The sequence below is a fragment of the Zalophus californianus genome, chromosome 5 (assembly GCF_009762305.2).
Source record: "Zalophus californianus isolate mZalCal1 chromosome 5, mZalCal1.pri.v2, whole genome shotgun sequence".
In the NCBI taxonomy this organism is placed as follows: domain Eukaryota; kingdom Metazoa; phylum Chordata; class Mammalia; order Carnivora; family Otariidae; genus Zalophus; species Zalophus californianus.
In genome coordinates, this window is record NC_045599.1 from 23,097,772 (window position 1) to 23,117,430 (window position 19,659).

Below are 19,659 nucleotides of genomic sequence, written 5' to 3' on the forward strand. Positions count from 1 at the left end.
CAGGGTACATTGATCTATACCCCTCTTCTTGGCTATTTTGGATCAGTGAACTATACTAACCTTGGGGCAGGGACCTATATGCTGAGCTGCTTCAAAGTCTACTCAGTTTTGCAATTAAGCAGTATTAAAAATTAAAAATAACAAAAAATTATTAAAATTAAGGTAGTAAACGATAGCTATTGACCATTTTTTAAATTTCAGCATTAACTATTGGGTTATAAGACAAATCATAATAATAAATCTGGGGGATTTATACAAATAAACTGTATGACTATAAATAATAATCACAAGATATTCTTCAGTAAAAGGTTAATCTTTTACTTTTAACCTTTAAGTGGATAATGTCTTAGGATTCTCTGGTTTCCTGCATAGAGAAATAAATGGTGATAGAGGGCACCTGGGTGGCTCAGTTGGTTAAGCAACTGCCTTCGGCTCAGGTCATGATCCTGGAGTCCTGGGATCGAGTCCCGCATCGGGCTCCCTGCTCGGCGGGGAGTCTGCTTCTCCCTCTGACCCTCTTCCCTCTCATGCTCTCTTTCTCTCATTCTCTCTCTCTCAAATAAATAAATAAAATCTTTAAAAAAAAATAAATGGTGATAGAATTCTAGCTTTACATGAAAATTCTGTTCTACTGGAAAAAGATACACAGAAAAGTAACACATTTCCTGTAACGTTTTAATTCTTCTTAAAATTATGTCACATGATAAATAAGGTATGAAGAATTGAACTTTGTTTAACTGAAATTCCAAAAGAGATGGCAATTCAAAGGAATATTAGTTTATTCTGTAATAAACCTTGGGTCAGAGGTTATGTATGGATATTGCATTCTTTTTTTTTCAGATTTTATTTATTTGAGAGAGAGAGAGAGATAGTGACAGCAGGAACATAAGCAGGGGGAGTGGAGGAGGGAGAAGCAGACTCCCTGCTGAGCAAGGAGCCCAATGTGGGACTCGATCCCAGGACCCTGGGAACATGACCTGAGCCGAAGGCAGACGCTCAAACAACTGAGCCACCCAGGCGCCCACGGATATTGCATTCTTAACACAGGATCTGTTTTGCACTATAAAATGTTTTATTAAAATAACTAGTATGTTGGAAAAAATAGCTACGGTTCATTTGGTAAGAGAATTTTACTAACACAAAACCCTGGCACTCTTTATCATCCTTATTCTGGTTTACATTTTCTTTATTCTTTTTCCCTAAATCACTTATTAACTACTAACATGTTATTTGACTATCATACTTACTAATCATTGCTTTCTCTCCACGGTACAATAAAAGCTACATGCAGGAAGAGATCTTTCTCTATCTTTTTTGTCTACAAGCATCTACAACTATGCCAAGAGCATTGTAAGTATTCAGTAATAGATATCTGTTGACTGAATAAATTAATAAGATCCATGAGATTTTTTTTCTTAAAAGCATCATTTTTATCTGTGATATAATTTTTATTTAAAGTTTTCTTAGGAATCGGTATTTAGAGTACATTATGGGAGCTTAAGTTACTAAAATACTTATTTCAAATCATATTTTACTGTGCTAATACTAATATTGTTCAAATATTCTGTACTTTTTTGATGAGATAATCTTGGCTTCTTTGTATTTCATGCTAACCTTTTAAGGAAAATGGATTTCGGACATACAACTGACAAATTATGAATTTGTCATTGCTTTAAAATCAACAATTGCTGTTTTTATTGATCTCAATCAACTTCTTTGTTTCCTGCTTTAAGGCCCCAGAGTATTTCTCTCAAAGACGCCAATTATATTTCTCTGGAAGTAGAAGGTTATATTGGACAGGCTAAAAAGAAATTTCATTACCTGTAAAGTATACTGCTCTAGAGAAAAATGAGAAAATTTTTATTACTTATAGAACTGAAGCTTTCTAGCCGATATTTATATTTTAAATCTAAAATTCTTAACACAAACTGTTTTAATAAGGGCTGCCTGAAATGGTGGTCTTAGAAATACAATGAAGGTAAAGAATGTAATGTTAAAGTAAAATATGTATAATGAAAATATATCAGTTGTTTTATGCATTTTGTTAAGTTTTCTACTTATAGAGAAAGTGAAATCCTCTCAAAATTACCCATTCCTGGAGAGAACTAGAGATTTCCTGGTTAGTTTTGATAATTTTCATTTTTCAGCTCCTGTTTCCTATCTGTTCATTCATCAAGGCTATATTTTCCTCTTTTTCTTTGAACATCCTTTTCTCTAGTTGTTTGAGCATATTTATACTTCCTGTGTAAAATATCGTCTGCTAAATTTACCATCTTGGCCAGTTTAGATTAGGTGTCTAATAACAATTTTTTTAACTATGTTTAACAATACTTCAGTTTTTGTAGTTCTAAGCATTATTTTTGTGTGTGTGTAAAGCACATTACTGAGAAAACATTTTGTGTAAACTCTAGGTTTTTTTTCTGTGAGCATGCAGTTAATTATTAATTGAACACTTAGGACTTGTATAGGCTTGATTTAATGCTTTCTTAGAATCTCCGAAAAGCTCAAGGTGTTTCTCAAGCCCTTCTTACTTGGGAAGTAAATCTTCAAAATATTCCTTGGTGATCTTTCAGGACTTGGTTTTAATTTGTTTTAGGTTACGTTTAAAGTAGACCTTACCTTAGGGCTTGCTGGGTCCTTATTTCCAGAGTTGGCTTTCGGTCTGTGCAGAGTGTGCATATTAATGGAGTGTTAGAGAGGTGTTAATAAGATCTCTCTGCTGCTGTTTTCTTGGCAATATAAAAAGAGGCAAGCAAAATGATGTAAATGCTAACCTAAATATTTGCAAGTCACTCTCTTAGGTACTAAGTAGTTACAGGTAACCATACCTTAGTGATACCTTCTGGGATAAGAGTCTATACAGGATGAATATGTGTTAGCTTGTCTGGGCCTTTATCAATCTGGAAGAAAGCTCCTTTAATTTCTGTTATGTCTTTAAAATTGGGCTGTGAAATTGCCTTTATATAAAATGTTTGTGGGGTTTGTTTTCTGTTTTGTTTAGGTGAAGGATATCCTGTCATCCTTGTTTACAGCTGAAACTCTGGGGATTTCAAATGACCATCCTAAGGCATGACCTTCTTACAAACAGGAGAAACAGTTGCAACTTGATGTTCCACATTGTTCTGCCATGCATTATCTAAATAAACCTTAATGAGCTGACTGGCATCCAATTTCACCTGAATTTTCTTTCTCACAGTTTGATTTGGGAAGACTAAGTCTCCAGGATCACATGTGCACAGCTGTCAGAGTGTGGTTTCTGGAATGCTTTTACTTTCTTTTATTATAGCTTTTTCAAGCTGGCTTAGGCAGAATTCTCCTCTGAGCATTGAAGACAATGTGCTCCCCACTCAACTTTTTGTCTAAGTCACATACTTACCAGACTTTTTTTTTCCTAGAAATATTTCATTTGAGGAATAGAAAGAAAAAAAAAAGATTATAATACCTTTTTGATTACCATCAATTTCAATTTCCTTTGTTGGTATTCTATTCAGCTCCCCTGGCTGGGCCTTAGCTTGGGGATTAATCTCTAGCCCAAGGAGAGCCTGAGAGATGGTGGACTAGAAGTTGCCTGGCTTTTCACCATTAGGCTTCACAATCTTTATACTCTACCTGAATTACGTCCTCCTTGTTGAGCACTGGCCTAGGAAGAGAATACTTTATTTTTAGAATTCCCTCAGCAATGTATTAGATCTATCAGATATTATGGTATTAAACAAGATCACCAATGAGGCTCTATTTCAGTTCATAATCTCCTTCATCAACCCTGCCTCTTTACTGTCACTCAAATGTATCTCATGCTCTCCACCTTCACTGCCACAATCACTGTCCAGGCTTTGATCATAACTAGCTTGGTTTATTGTCACTGATTTCCTAGCATCCATTCTGTAAATCCAGTAATTCCTTATCCACATAGCTCTGCAGAATATATAGCATCTTAAAAATACAGGCCACTTGGAGCGTGAAATCCTCCTCTGCCGACAAAGGAAACTATTTGTAGATGAAATAAATGAGATGGGGAGGAAGAGAAAAGATCCTTGAGAACAGAAAACATAACATTCTGAACTGTTGGGTTCTTTACTCCTTGAACGATCCATCCTTAAGGTTGCAGACTTCTCTTTATAAGCTCAATTTTTTGACTCGGTGAATTTTTGCATGTTCTCTGTCCCACTGAGAACCCACTTGCTCCCATATGATTTACTCAGTGTCTTTCCCTTTTATGTACCTGTAAATGCCTATGTTAACTGCCACATTGAGATTAACAACTTCCTAGACCATTTACCTGGCTTTGACTTCATCTTTCTTCTGAAATACTGCCTTTTGGATTGCCTCCTCTTCCCTAACTGTCCCCAAACGCCTGTCTGAGCACGTCCTACTACATTTAGCCTTGGTTTCCAGAATTAGGTTTCCTTTAAGTTAAAAACAAAAACAACCCACAAAATTGCTCTTGTGCATAGTTTGGCAGGGAAAAAAAACACACCCAAGTAGGCTATGAGATAAGCTTTTTTCCCCTTTCAACTTTTGAACACATATCTATTGTACATGAATAGATGCTATTTTCTGGTGTCATGTACACAACAGCAAATGATTTAAACTAGGTCTCTATTTCTGGGGTACTTAGGGTAGTCTGGAGAACACAGACCATTATCATACTGAGAGACGTTCTACAATAAGGATGTAGAAAGAGTCATTACAGTACCTAGTTCAAACATCTATCTGTCTACCAGGTAATTTTCTTTGGAATAATTTTTAAAAGATTAAAAAGGTCAGCAGTCAAGGAATTAGGATGGTATGGAAAAGATGGCGGGGACCTCATACCGTCTTCATTGGGTGGATGGGGACTGTGAGGAGCAACAGAAGGAAAGGTAAGTGGGGGCTACTTCATGAGGACCCTTGCTGGCCTTGTGAAGAAGTTTGGATTAGATCTTGATGCAGTGGCTCTTAAACTTTAATGTGCATTCAGACCACCTGGGAATGTTACTATAATATATATAGTTACTATAATATAATAGGGAGTCTTACTCCCTAGCTTTCAAGTGGAGCTCGTTCTCCTGCATTTCTAGTAAGCTCCTAGGTGTTGCTGATGCTGCAGGTTCTCGGACCACACTTTGAACAGCGGTCTCCCGAGGGAAATAGTAAGGGTTTGAGGAATCTCAAGCAGAGCATAAAATATGATCAATATTTTTTGTGTTCTGAAAAGAGAGATGTGATTTCAGAAGAGAGAATTAATGGGACAGGAACAAGATGACACACAGGAATTTTTCGTAGCAGGGTGTGTTAGTTATTCTGGTCAGATAGAATGGGGATTTGGATGCTGCATAGCAGTGGGGATGGAGAGTACTACGCAGACTCCAAGGTGCTTAGGAGGTAAGCATGAGAATGTTGGAAATAGGTTGGATTTTGAAAACGAGGGAGCGAACAGAAAATAAAGATGACTAGGTTTCTCCTTTGGCCAAATTTATTGCTATTCAATGTGACCTAAGGGTTCTGTGGGAAGAATTTAAAACAGGCAAGCAATATGAAAAGATGCTATTTTTTTATTATGAAATAACTGCTTATCATCTGTGAATTTAAAGATCTAATATATCTGGCAGGAATATGGAATCAAAGATCAAGAGTTTTTCTCTTTCTTGTGTGGTTCAAATGGAGACTTTTTTTCTTGAATTTTAATACTTGGGACCGGTCAATAAAATGAACTCCCCTGAGTTTGGTATGATGTGCCCAGGCAACTGTTACTAATGCAATACTAACTTTTTTTCTTGAATTTTAATACTTGGGACCGGTCAATAAAATGAACTCCCCTGAATTTGGTATGATGTGCCCAGGGAACTGTTACTAACAGCTGGGAAGCTCTTCAGTTTCTCCTGGTTGTTATCCTTCTGTGCTCACATTGTTCAGTTAGACTCTGTAAGTGGGTAAGTTAAAGGATTATGATAAAAAAAATCTACTTCAAGACACTTTAAATATTACTTTGCTAAATCCATTGATGTTGACAGTTTTTTTTTCTTTATTAAGGTTAATTTTTTTTTTTTTACAATTCTTCTATGGTACGGTGGGATAACTAATTGGAATACCAACATGCTGACTAAATAAAACGAGATTTTCCCAATATTTTCATTTGTGAAAATTCAGTGACTACATTGGCTTGTCTTCCATAGATAAATGTTATGACTATTGAAAAATTTTTATGTTGGAAAGATTATGTCCACAATGGAAGGTTCTTTGAGAAATTTAGTTATTGGATTCTGCTATAGCCCCCATATTTCTCTTCAGAAGAACTGAATTTTGGAAGGATTCTTAGACTTGGTCAGACTGGCTAAATCAACTATGGGTAGAGCCAGTATAAATCGTTTGCTTAAGTCTGAGCTTTGCAACTTTTTTCATCTTAAGAATCAGTTGGGGTGCTTACTTAAAAGAATACTTTTTTCTGATTCCCTTTAAGAAACAACAAAATTAGAATGTCCAGACAAGAAACGACAAAATTAGAATGTCTGGACAAGAAACCTAGTTTCTTGGACAAGAAACCCTAGTTCCTGGGATATGTATATATGTGTCCATATGCATGTGGGTGTCTCTATGTGGAAGTTTATTACTAGAAATTAGCTCACTTGGTTATGTAAGCTAAGAAGTCTCCCAGTCTGCCATCTGCAAGCTAGAGAGCCAGCAAGGCTGGTGGTGTAATTCACTCCAGGTCCGAAGGCTGGAGAAGCAGAGGTGCCAATGCAATGAGTCTGGTGTGAGACTAAAAGAGATGGGATGGGATGTCTCTGCTCAGCTAACGAGGCAGGAAAAAAGAGGCACATCCCTCCTTCCTTTGCCTTTTATTCTATTCAGGCCCTCATCAGATGGTATTCTCTTTGTTTTCAGGAAGCACCTCAGTTGGTCTTGGTGAGGTGACCCAGTTTTGCATGTTGGAAGTATTTGGGCAGTTAGAACTCCTGCTTGGATTGGGTTGGTGTAGTTCCCTATCGACCTTAATCACAGGACATTGTACTACTCAGTGATGCCCTAAGGAAGTGCCTGTATTCCACACATACTCTCTGTCTTGCCTCCATTAGAGAGTGGTAATCCAGTTTTTTTCTTGGTATTAGATCAATTACCCCAGTTGACAGTGAAACTCCCTTCTTGGCCTGTTGATTCAGAAATGTGAAGAGCCCAAGGTGGCTAGCCAGTGGCAGTCTTAACTTCCAGTTAAATGGACTCATTGTTATGTCTCCTGGGGGATTTTCTTCCTGGGGAAATAACATGGCTAGGCCAGCAGAGCATATTACCTCAAGAACACAGAGCAAAAGTCTTGCTAGTAGGTATCAGGAGTAATACTGAATGGTCCCACTGCTGTTTCTACTACTTGATTTTTGGACCTGTTTACCCTGGCTTTTGGAAAAATAGTACCATATATTGATTCAGAGCATATACAGCCTTCTAGAGAGCCTTGTTACAGACCTGCAAGCAATTGCTAGTAAAGTGGCACTATAACTGAGTCTTCAAAAAGCCATTACTCCGTTCTATCTGGCCAGCGGCATTGGGATGATGAGGACCATGGTAAGGCCAGAAGGCCCATCGCTGCACTTCTTTTGCTGTAAAATGGGTTCCTTGATCTAAAGCATTGCTGTGTGGAATACTATGATGATGGATAAGGCATTCTGTAAATCTATGGCAGGTAGTTTTGCTAGAAGCATTGAATGGCGGAAAGGCAAGTCCATGTCCAGAGTGACGGTCTATTCTAGTAAGGACAAGACATAGCCCTTTCATGATGAAAGTGGTCCAGTGTAGTCAACCTGCTAATGGCTGATCACCTAAAGGCATGGTGCTGTATGGGTGACCTGGAATTTGTCTCTGCTGCAGATGGGGCATTCAGTGCTGGTCATAGCCAGGTTGGTCTCAGTGAGTGGAAATCCATATGCGCGATCCTGTTCATACCTACCACTACTGCCATCATGGCCACTTTGTTCATGAGCCCATTGGGTGTTGATGGTGTGACTGGGGAAAGAGGCTGACTGGTATCTACAGAACAGGTCATCAGGTCCTCCTAGCCACTTGATTATTGAAATACTTTGCTTCTCAGGTCACCCTTTCGTGAGAGTTTACATGGGACACAAATACCTTTTTTTCCTCCCAAAGAAGTCTAGCCCCATACTTCGTCCCCAAATTTTCTTGTCTTGAATTTTCTAATTCTATTCCTTCCAAATCCCTGACCATTCAGCCAAACTACTGCTACAACCCATGAATTGGTATATAATTACCTACCTGTCCCTTTCTCCTTTCGAGCAAAGTGAAAAACCATGTGCACTGTCCATGGAGAGGATTCTCTTCACCATTTTCCTTCAGGGATATCCCCCAGAGAGCTATTCTATCTAGCTATTTGCTAGATCTTTCTAGACATCTATAGTGTTACAGCTGTCAACTTTAAGGGAGGACCTGCATTTTGTGCAGAACCATTTTAAAGATTTTATTTATTTATTTATTTTAATTAATTAATTAATTAATTAATTTGAGATAGAGATCATGAGCTAGGGGCAGAGGGAGAGGGAGAAGCAGGCTCCCGACTGAGCAGAGAGCCCAATGTGGGGCTTGATCCTGGGACCCCATGATCGTGACTTGAGCAGAGGGCAGATGCTTAACCGACTGAGCCACCCAGGTGCCCCTGTGCAGAACCATTTTAAACTAGACTCTAGTCTTGTATCAGTGATTGTAAGGAAATACCTATGAGGCCCTAGATACAGGCTGGGAGAGAGAAGGCGGTGTAGCAGGAGTACTGATCAGGGGCTTTTGAGCCACTTTTTGGAACTTGTACCTTCAGCATCTGCCCAGGGTGGTCATGCGTGTACCACTTCCACCTGATTATATAGTCCTGCTGTGCACGCCCAACTTTATGGCATGGTGATCGGATATCACCGTTCTAAACTAGTTGCTATTTCTTGCTCCTAGGTGTAATATGCATCTTGTCTCATCAATATAATAGACCAATGTGCTACCTTATAGAACGTAAAAGTGGTCACTATCTCTGAACTAAATTATGACAAATGACTGGAGAGTTGTGATATGCACCTGAGGCGGGACCAAGATTAACTAGCCAACATCATAGGTTTACGTAAGTGAAGGTGTGTTACTAGCCTTGCCACTTGAAAAAAAAAAAAGGTTTCTGGTGGACATAAAGGGCAGAGATGGAGAAAAAGCTGTTTTCCAGATGAATGGCTGAATATCTGGTACCAGGGGATGTGTTAATTTGCTCAAGTAATGAAATGACATCTGGTACAGCAGCTGCAGGGAGGCACCACCTAGTTAATCTTAGAATAGCCCACTGTCATTCTCTAAGAACCATTTGTCTTCTGCCCAGGGCAAATGGGAAAGTTGAGTCAGCATGTGGTGTGGGAATCTGTATCTTTCAAGTCCCTGATGATGGCACAAGTCTCTACCATCCTTCCAGGAATGTTGTATTTCTCTTGCCTTATTTTCCTATGTAGAGGCAGTTCTAATGGCTTTCACTTGGACTTTCCTACCGTAATAGCCCTCACTCCATAGGTCAGGCATTTCTGGGGCCTGGGGTTTCTCCCAGTTGCTAAGTAGGCCTATTGCAATTACACATTCTAAAACCCAGGGAAATACTCACAGGATTGGTTCAGGACCACTGGTCCGCTGAGAGATGGACCAAAGGGGAAACTCCATTAATCACCTGACCTCTTAAGTCCTTATTTTGGTGAGCCACAGTAACATTTTAGGTCTCCTGAATTAGTGCCATTTCAGAGCCAGTGTCTAGTAGTTACCGAAAGTTCTGATTATTTCTTTCCCTCGAATGTATGGTTACCCTGGTAAAAGGCTAAAGGTCCCTTTAATGAAGGCTGGATGAAATATTAACACAGTATAAATTTTTGGTAGTATAATGGGGTCCTTGCTGTGGCGGACCTGGCCTCCCCTCATCAATGGGTTTAGGTCTATAAACTGGTTTACCTCTGTGAATGAGGAGCCATAATTCTCTGATTCAGTTTAGACTCTTGTTCATTCCACCACAACTTCTTTGGTTGCACAGATTCAATAAGAATTTAATAGGTTTCCAGTCGATTTTACTTGTAAGAGCACTTAAAGTAGCTAGCCAGTATCCTAGGTTTACAGAAGTCAGACTATTGTGAGTGCTGTTTGACTCTCAAACCCATGACTGTAACCATTCCACCGTATCCTGGGTGGTTGAGCACTGCCACTTGGCCCTTGCCTTCCCATGATCACATTACTCCCGCTGCATTTAGATTTCCCATTTCAGTGACTAAACTTCCCACTGTGCGTTCTGGTCTACAGAGAAGAGCGATCACAGAGCTCTTCAAGGGTGCTGAGACTCACCTTCCAAGGTGATTTCTCACTGTACTGGTGGAAGGTGTGTCTTCTGAACCCTCTCAACAAGTAGGTGAAGTCAATCCAATTAGAAGTTCTTGAGAAAAGACATGTTGGGATGCTTAATCTTGGAGGATCCATCCGGCTACTTTACAAAGCAGTACCTAAGCGGATACGATAGCACAATAGGAAGTACAGTTACAAAATGTCGTAGATAAATGGAGTTGTAATAATAAATGGTATTGGTTATCCTTTTACTTCTTGGCCTTTTTAAAATTTGCTATTGTGTGCATCATTGGAAAACTTACCAGCAGGTGGTAGTGCTGTTTAACAAATATATCCCTGATCACAAAACAAGCAATTGTGAATGAATTACTGCCTGTAAGCGCAGCAATATTTAAACATGTCAGAATATTGAATTGTGATTCAGAAAACCTGATTCTGAGTCCCAGATGTGTGACTTATTGGCCTCATCACTTTGGAAAAATAATTTAATCTCTTATGTTTAAAAAACATAAGTAAAACAGAGGTAATAATACCTGTCGGGCTTGTGATATATATTTATTTATTCATGAGAGACAGAGGGAGAAGCAGGCTCCCCACGGAGCAGACAGCCCAATGCGGGACTCGATCCCAGGACCCTGGGATCATGACCTGAGCCGAAGGCAGATGCTTAACCAACTGAGCCACCCAGGTGTCCCTGGCTTGTGATGTTTTAAGGGTGAAAACATAAAATGACAGTGACATCATTGTGAGAAGGATAAAATGCTATGTAATTGCAAATACTTCTCCTTACTTTAAAATTTTTTTGTTCCACAGCCCTTTATGTTAAGATGTCTCCTTATGAACGACAATGGTGGTCATCGTGTTGGATCTTAAAAGGATGGTACTCATAAATGTTAAATGATTTTCCTATTGGTTATATGTTCAACTATTTTTGGCCATTTTTGAATTCTGTTTCATTTCCATGAGGTATAAGTTGCCAAAGCCACATATTTGTTGGATTTTAGAGTAGCTCTAGCCTCTGAAGTCTTTTTCAGGTACCACCTTTGCTTACCTACCATTTACACATGAATGAAATGAAGCGCTGAAGTCCAAGAGAACCCAAAGAACTGGAAGGTATTTTTCTAAAGAAATGGTATCTACAAGTATGGCCCTATTTAAAGTAATAGCTACATAGTGAGCCAGCATTTACCTTTACTGGCTATTTACTGTGTGCTGAGAAGTGTACTAACCACTGAAGGGTTTCAGAGATACAGAATTCAGAGGCTCCTAAAAATTCAGAACTTTGATACTTTTTTAAAAAAAGACTTTATTTATTTATCTGAGACAGAGCAAGCAAGCACGACCAGGGGAAGGGGCAGAGGGAAAGGGAGAAGCAGACTCCCCGCTGAACAGGGAGCCTGAGATGGGGCTTGATCCTGGGACCCTGAGATCCTGACCTGAGTTGAAGGCAGACACTTCACCAACTGAGCCACCCCCCCTTTTTCTTTTTTTGGTGACAGATATTTATTGATCATGTTCAGTAGACCAGGCACCTTACTAGATGCTGGGGCTATAGTCTGTACAAGATCTCCACAATTCTCAAAGTTGCGTCTTCTGCAGGTGAGTTATAGACTACCTATAAACAAGAGCAAACAGATAAAGTACATTAACCCAGAGACAAGAGTAGGGAAAAGGAATGCACAGCCAGGTGGGTATTTAGATTAAGGCCAACTTGGACAAGATTGGAGGAGAAGAGAGATTTTAGGTGGACAAAATGACCCCTAAAAATCAGGTATTTGATTTGGAGGCAGTAGCGTATAAATAGTTACGGCTATAGGCTTTGGAGTCAGAACGACCTAGAATAGAGTAATAACTCTACCACTTCCAAAGTGAGTGACCTTTGGCAAGTTACTTTGATTTTTTCTTCTTGGTATCCTCATGTGTAAAAAAGGGATGATCAGACTATCTACTGTATGGGTTTATTGTGAGAATCACATGTTAAAATTAGCGAACATTAAACTCCAAATGGAGAAACCAAACCAATTTTCTTGAGGTGCACAAAATACTTAAGAGAATAGTTTATATGAGGCACTGCAGGCTGGAACTGAAGTTTGGCTCTATTAGAGCAGGCAATGGGAAATATAGATTCTTGTATAGAAAGAGGTATCAGTGTAAAGATACTTAAAAGGACTTATATCAGTGTATATAAGGGTGTTTTAGACCAGAAGAGATGGAGGCAGTAGAAGGATGGTCATCTCAAGGATGGAGGATATGTGGTAAACAAGAGCTTAAATTTGGGTAAGGAGTTGGAGATACTTGATGAATTGTATATGAGATCAAGTGGGAGAAAGGAGTAAAAAGTTACTCCAATAATGTGAGCCTGGGCAACTGGGGGGATGGTTGTATCTTCAGCAAAAATAAGAGGTGATTTTTTTTTTTTATATGTGCGAAGAAAGCGAATACATTTATTCTTAAGGGACAGGAGCAGTAAGAAGACACAAAGCACCAGGCAGAGGGTTCAAGATCAATGCTGAAACTTTCTTTTGAAAATAATCTGCTGACTTTCAAATTGTTCATTGAAACCAGCTGCTATAGAGTGGTTCAAGGTAGTAGGAGGAAAAGGAAAAAAAAATCACATAAGTATATGCCAAGAAAGACTATTTCTGGTGCTGACAGAACAATCGAGAAAGTGATAAACTTAAAAGCTTCACAGCAAGCCAAACTCTGTTTACATGAACTTGGAAAAGTAATTGCCCCTTCATTTGCAGGGTTTTCCCCCAAATCCTTCAAGTTTCACCCTCCTTTAACAATGTCATTGAGTTGAATTGAATTAGAATTCCTGATACTAACACATAATAGCTAATTTAGCATCTGGCTGAGGCGTGTATAGAGGTCACATAGCAAGTACCTCATATTCTATTAAATCATTGTGTTCTTCAGAAAAACTTAGTTTCCCTGGGTTTGCCATGTAAAGAAAATGGAATGTCTTTCTGGAACAAACTGATCACCCATAAAACATGCAAAAAGATGGAATAGTAAAATCTCTTTCAGGGACTCTGGCAAGACTTCCCTAAGATCCTATGCACACTATGGTGTCAGGCAGCTATCCTGAATATTGAGATAATATGCCACCTTACTTCAATCAGCATGCTTACACCATGCTGGTATTATCCTTTGGTATTAGCTTTTTACTTGAAGCTGTGAAATTGACTAAGTGTTAAGAGCATTAAAGGTAACAAAAAAGCTATTAAACAGTCCTATTAAAAAAATCTAATGTATAAAAAGTCACCGATTTTGCCAAATGTATATATTCTAGTAACGACTATGGCAGTGGTTCATCATGTAGAACACTTCCATGACTGAGAATTCCCTAGTGTCCCTGTGCTCTCAGCCCTATCCCTCCACGTCTGGCCGTTGGCAATCGTTCTGCTGTCACTGTGGTTATAACTTTGCTAGAATTTCATACAAATGGCGTGAGGCGACGTGTACTTTTCTGTGTCTTATATGTTTCACTTAGCATCATGCTTACGTTGTTGCATGTATCAGAAATTTGTTCCTTGAAATTTGTTTTTGTTTATTGACTAAACTCCATAGTTTTAAAATTTGCTAGTTTTTCCCTAATGTCTTTTTCTGGGATCCAACCCAGAATATCATATTACATTTAGTTGTTATATCTCTTTCAATTCCTTCGAACTATAACTATTGCTCAAACTTGCCTTGTTTTTGCTGACCTTAATATTTTTTTTTAGATTTTTTTTTATTTATTCATTTGCAACACAGAGATACAGAGAGAGAGAGAGAGAGAGAGGGAGAGGGAGAAGCAGGCTCTCTGCTGAGCCAGGAGCCCAATGTGGGTCTCGATCCCAGGACCCTGGGATCATGACCTCAGCCGAAGGCAGACGCTCAACCAACTGAGCCACCCAGGCACCCCTATGATGACCTTGATATTTTTGAGAAGTGCTTCTCAGGTATTTTAGACAGTGCCTCATTTTGATTTGTGTGATGGTTTTCTCATGGTTACACTATAGTTGAGGATCTCTAGAATAGAAACCACAGAGGTGAAGTGGTTCTGAGTCTACCATATCATCAAAGTATTTCTCAGTTTTTGCCTCCGAAAAGTCACTTTTTCCCTCCTTTACATACTGAGGTGTAGAAGCAAGTCACCAAGTGTAGCCTGTAATTATGCACAGTGTATTGTGTCCCGCCTCTTTAAGGAGATATCTATGGTAATCACTTGGAAGTCTGTGCAGGAGAGTTATCTTTTTATTCTGTATGTATTGATTTAAGTAATCATTTATTACTATGGACTCACATAACTTTTTTACTCTTTGGTTAATCATCCAATATTATGTATTTAATTGTTCAAATTGTTCCAGCTTTGGCAATTAAGAGCTCTTTTTCCTGATGAGAACAATACAGTATTTAACCATTCATTATGATTTTAGCTGTAGATATTCTGTAGATATGCTTTGCCATTTGGTGAAAGTTCACTTCTATCCCTAATTTGCTGAGATTTTAAAAATTTGGAATAGATCTTGTAGTTTGTCAAATATTCCTCTAACAATTGAGATGATCATATGGTTTCTGTCTTTTTCGTTATCAAATACTGCGAATTATATTTATAGATTTTATTTTTTCTCACTGGAGCATTAACTCAGCCTGACATTACTGGGAAAACCCCCATTGGTTATGATTTTTAATCTTTTTAATATAGCTTAATTTGTTGAAAATCTATGTTCAGGAGAAATAGTAGTCTGTTGTTTTCTGGCAATGTCTTTGATGTTTTGAGGCCTCATAGAATAAGTTAGAAAGTATTCCCGCCTTTTCAATTTTTTCAAAGATTTTTGTGTAGAATTGGTATTAATTCTTCCTTAAGTGTTTAGTAGTATTCACCATTGAAGCAACCTGGATGTGGAATTTTCCTTTTCAATTATAAATTAAATTACCTTAACAGATATGAGGCTACTCAGGGTGTCTATTTCCTCTTTGGTGAGCTTTGGTGTATGTATTTCAAGCAATTTATTTCATACGTTTTTGAGTTTTCCATTAAGTTTTTCATGTTTTCTCATCCTTTCAATGTCTTTACAATATGTATCGATGCTACCTCATTTCTGATATGGTAGCTATCCTTCTTTTCTTTTTCAATCTGGCCAAATGCTTATCAGTTTTATTGAACTTTTCGAAGAACCAGTTCTTGGTTTATTTTTTGCTATTTTTTTTTCCATTTTATTGATTCTTTTTTCCTTCTGATATTATTTTCCTCAATCTTCCTGATTTGTGTTTAGTTGGCTCTTCCTTTTCTAACTTTCATTTGGAAGCTTAAGTCATTGATTTTATACCTTCTTCTTTTCCAGTGTAGGCATTTATTGCTATAAAGACTCCCGTAAGTTTGGGCAGCATGTCACAAATTTTGATATGTTGTCTTTACATTTTCATTTAGAGAAAAACACATACTAATCACCCTTTTGATTTCTTCTCTGAACTATCGATTATTTAGAAGTGTTCTATGCTATATGGCTTATATATCATAAAGTTCTCCCATTTTAAGCTTAAAAATCAATGGTTTTTCTTTTTAAGTTTACTAAGTACCCAACCATCACCATTATCTATTCTGAGCACATTTCCGTGGTCTAAAAAGATTCCTAATGTCCATTTGCCTTAGATACTGGTTCTCATTCCCAACCCCTGGCAATCACTAATCCACATTTTATCTGTATAGAATTGGCATTTGTGGGTATTTTCTATCAATAGAAACATACTGGGTTATTTAGAAGTATGTGGTTTAATTTCTAATACTTGTGAATTCCTTGAATTTCCTTCTATTGTTGATTTGAAGTCATGCTTTGTATGATTTTGATTTTTAAAAATTTATTGATGCATGACTTATGGTATGGTATTTAGTTTATTTTGGAGAATGAGCCATCCGCATTTGAAAACAATGTATGTTTCATGTAGTGGATGGAGTGTTCTAGAGATATCCATAGGTAAAGTTGGTTGATAGTGTTGCTCAAACCTACTATATCTCTGCTGATTTCTTATCTAGTTTCTCTCTTCATTATTGATAGTGTAGTATTCAAATCTTCAATTATTATTGAAATCTCTATTTCTCCCTTCAATTCTGCCACTTTTTTAACTTTTTTTGCGGGGGGGGGATAGTGTGTTAGATTACTGTGTTTATATGTTTTGTATTTTTGTTGAATTGACCATGTTAGCATTTTTGGATCTGAAACTGTATTTTCTTACTGATACCAGTACAGCCATTACAGCTCTGTTATGGTTACTGTTAGCCTCATAGAGCTTTCCTCATATTTTCACTTTCAGTCTCTGTGTCATTGAAACTGAATTTCTCTTGGAGAGGGTACAAATGTGTCATATTTATGTGGTCTCAGTTTTGTGAATCCATGCATTTTGATTGGAAAATTCCATTTACATTTGGTGTAATTATTGATACGTTTGAATTTTGTCAGCCATTTTGTTATTTGCTATTCCTCCTTTACTGCCTTATGTTGAATTAAATAGATCTATTTAGGGTACCACCTAAAAAATAGTTTTGGAGCAGTTAGTTTTTCAATGGTTTCTTGAGGATTATAATACACGTGTTAATTTAAAATCCTCAGATGAATACTAATATAATTCAAATGAAATAAACTTTGTTCCAATATAGCTCCTTACCCTCTCTTATCCTTTGTGTTATTCTTCTCATAAATACTGTATTTTTAAATATTACATTAGAAGTTATAAAAGAGTTTTATCCTTTTTTATTGCACATTTACTTATCAGTGAAAAGAAGAGAAAAATATATTCAGACTTTGTTTTATATCTAGCTAAGTAATAGTTTACTGGTGTTCCTAATTTCTTCATGGATTTAACTTACTGTCTGATACCATTTCCTGTTCACCCAAAGGGTTTCCATTAGTATATCTTGTAAGTCAAGTTTACTAGCAATGAATTCTCTCAGTCTTTCGTTATTTGGAAATGTCTGTATTTACCTATTTTTAAGGAATAGTTTGCATAAATATTCTTAATTGCCTTTAAAAAATATATATACATTTATATATATATATATATATATAAAATCTAGACCATAGTGTTGCTAGGAAGATCTAGACTTGTTCTCAGAAGTAGTCTATAATAATCTTCTATTGAACATAACAATCGCATGGAACACAAGCATCACAAAGTCTGCTTGTCACCATATGAATGAAGACCAAAACAAAACTACTATATAGCCATGCCTGAACACAGATTTTTTTTAAAAAAGGGAACATTGCCTAAACCACAGAAATATCCAGACCTTTCCCTTACGTGACTAAAATGATTAATATGAGTGACTCCTACCGTTTCATCAGTTACAGTTTAGCTTCATTTCATTCTCTTTATTGAACAGATAAGAATTTTTAAGATAAAATTATAAAATTGCCTCCACTGTGTGGCATCATCTAATCCTTAGCCAAGACTTCTTCCTTGTGCCTTCTTCCAAAGCACCGAAATTCTATAACACCCTCTTACTGAGACACTCCATGGTTCCCCATGGTATGTGGTCTCCCCATTCTAACAAGTTATAAACCCAACTTTGTTCAACTGGAGGTGAGTTACTGGTCCCTTTGGCTGAACTACATCGACACCTGAATTAACAAGGATGAAATTTAGGACGGGGAAAGACATACCACTTACTTGTAACTAAAACTAAATATTAGATCAGAATATTAACACTAGGAAGTTTTAATTCAAGATAAAACCTTAAATTAGCTTAATACAGATAAATAACAAAGGATAAAATTTATAATTAAGATCTAACATGGAAGTCTGTAGATACTGAAAAATGGCATAAAAATGAAGAAAGATCTTCTTGGAATATTCTTGCTCTAGATTAGCAGTCAGGAAGTATTTTTTAAAATTTTTTATTGTTATGTTGATCACCATACATTACATCATTTGTTTTTGATGTAGTGTTCCATGATTCATTGTTTGTGTATAACACCCAGTGCTCCACGCAGAACGTGCCCTCTTTAATAGCCATCACCAGGCTAACCCATCCCCCCAACCCCTTCCCCTCTAGAACCCTCAGTTTGTTTTTCAGAGTCCATCGTCTCTCATGGTTCGTCTCCCCCTCTGATTCCCCCCCCTTCATTTTTCCCCTTCTGCTATCTTCTTCTTCTTTTTTTTTTTTTTAACATATATTGTATTATTTGTTTCAGAGGTACAGATCTGTGATTCAAGAGTCTTGCACAATTCACAGCGCTTACCATAGCACATACCCTACCCAATGTCTATCACCCAGCCACCCCATCCCTCCCACCTCCCACCACTCCAGCAACCCTCAGGAGATTACGAATTTCTCCTATCAGTGAGGTCATATGATACATGTCTTTCTCTGATTGACTTATTTCACTCAGCATAACCCCCTCCTGTTCCATCCACGTCCTTGCAATGGCAAGATCTCATTCCTTTTGATGGCTGCATGATATTCCATTGGATATGTATACCACATCTTCTTTATCCATTCATCTGTCAGTGGACATCTCAGCTCTTTCCACAGTTTGGCTATTGTGGACATTGCTGCTATAAACATTGGGGTTCACGTACCCCTTTGATCCCTACATTTGTATCTTTGGGGTAAATACCCAGTACTGCAATTGTTGGATCATATGGTAGCTCTATTTTCAACTGTTTGAGGAATCTCCATACTGTTTTCCAGCCGGAGTGGCTGCACCAGCTTGCATGCCCACCAACAGTGTAGGAAGGTGCCCCTTGCTCCGCATCCCCGCCAACATCTGTCGTTTCCTGACTTGTTAATTTTAGCCATTCTGACGAGTGTGAGGTGGTATCTCATGGAGGTTTTGATTTGGATTTCCCTGATGCCGAGCGATGTTGAGCACTTTTTCATGTGTCTGCTGGCCGTTTGGATGTCTTCTTTGGAAAAATGTCTGTTCATGTCTTCTGCCCATTTCTTGATTGGATCATTTGTTCTTTGGGTGTTGAGTTTAAGAAGTTCTTTATAGATTTTGGATACTAGCCCTTTATCTGATATGTCATTTGCAAATACCTTCTCCCATGCTGTGGATTGATTTTGGTTTTGTTGACTTGTTTCTTTTCCTGGGCAAAAGCTTTTTATCTTGATGAAGTCCCAATAGTTCATTTTTGCCCTTGCTTCCTTTGCCTTTGGTGATATTTCTAGGAAGAAGTTGCTGTGGCTGAGGTTGAAGAGGTTGCTGCCTGTGATCTCCTTTAGGATTTTGATGGACTCCTGTCTCACGTTTAGGTCTTTCAGCCAATTTGAGTCTATTTTGTGTGTGGTGTAAAAAAATGGTCCAGTTTCATTCTTCTGCATGTGGCTGTCCAATTTTCCCAACA

The 19,659-nt window shown here is 37.9% G+C and overlaps 1 pseudogene; it reads right to left on the reverse strand.

Moving 5' to 3' along the window:
- Positions 1-3,026: 3,026 nt before the first annotated feature.
- LOC113928609 lies at positions 3,027-8,017 on the reverse strand (annotated as a pseudogene).
- Between the last annotated feature and the right edge of the window lie 11,642 nt (positions 8,018-19,659).